Source organism: Patiria miniata, unplaced genomic scaffold (genome assembly GCF_015706575.1).
Source record: "Patiria miniata isolate m_02_andy unplaced genomic scaffold, ASM1570657v1 HiC_scaffold_6, whole genome shotgun sequence".
NCBI classification, from domain to species: Eukaryota; Metazoa; Echinodermata; class Asteroidea; order Valvatida; family Asterinidae; genus Patiria; species Patiria miniata.
In genome coordinates this window covers 21,134,246-21,135,440 of record NW_024037073.1, presented here as the reverse complement: position 1 = coordinate 21,135,440, position 1,195 = coordinate 21,134,246, and positions in this window count along the sequence as shown.

The window sequence follows — 1,195 nt, the reverse complement described above, 5'->3', positions numbered from 1 at the left end:
TGTCCCAGTGTATTTCTCAATATGTACCTACTGCCATAATTTGTAAAGTAAACAACTTGCAAAGGTAATTATACCTCCAAAAGCCAAGTAATATAATAATCGTCATTTCCGTCACAAAAGGTGTGACGGATATGACTTTTGCATTTTTTTCACAATCAATATTTCTTTGGGCCCTATTGAAAATAAAGGAACCCAGCATTATTTCCTGTAAACCCAACTTCACATCACCACTCCAATACCATAGAGACTAAAATAACAGAGAGAGATATGTTGCAAGGATGAATGAAGTCCCTGAAAGCCATCAGCCCTGTTTTTGTATGGTACATGATAATTGTCAATTATCAGATTGATCTTCGATCAGGTCAATTAAATATGTTGAACACTTTCAAGTGCTTCAACATGGGGGGGGGGGGGGGAATGCACATATTATGACATACGTGAGTAACCACTACCAGCTTGTCACTTCCTTAACATGCTCAACATCCAACATGTTTATTACGATTATGTGAAAATTTTAGATCTGCGGTTTATGCAAAAGATTGGGGCGATTGCAAACCCCGCGCTTTGTAAATGGACATCGCCATGATCGCAACCTTGGTAATGGTATACGATTCTTTCCCTGCTAAATACTCACGACCGGACCAAGAACTTCTTGCAGTTTTTCAGGTTTTAAGAAAATCGAGTTGACGACGGACACACTGAAACCACCTCACAAGTAGAGATGCAACACATACCACGACAACGAATCTGGAGAAAGTTGCATGACCCAACATGGCAACGACATCATAGGGCAAGGGACACACCAACTTTTGCGAGACGGGCATTGTTACATTTTCGTGCAGCGCACGCAGACAACAAACCACCACGTGTGAATATTATCCATTCATTGCACCTGTCAGTGTCACAAAACACCACCACCTGTGCGCGCCATCACGTGGCGTACGTCATACCAAGGGCATACCTTGGGATTTTTTATAAACATTGGTTTCGTTTGAAACGCAGCTTTCACTTCCCCTGCGATGTTATTTTGTCAATTTTTGTATAAACTGGTAACGGTCTTTGTTCTGCATTGAAAACATCGATTGTCAACAGTTCTAATGTTACAGTTGTTATGCTTGCATTAGACTGTTTAATTAGTTGTTGAAATGATTACGTAGACAGTCATGACTCTGAGCCGAAGCTAATCCGAAATTTC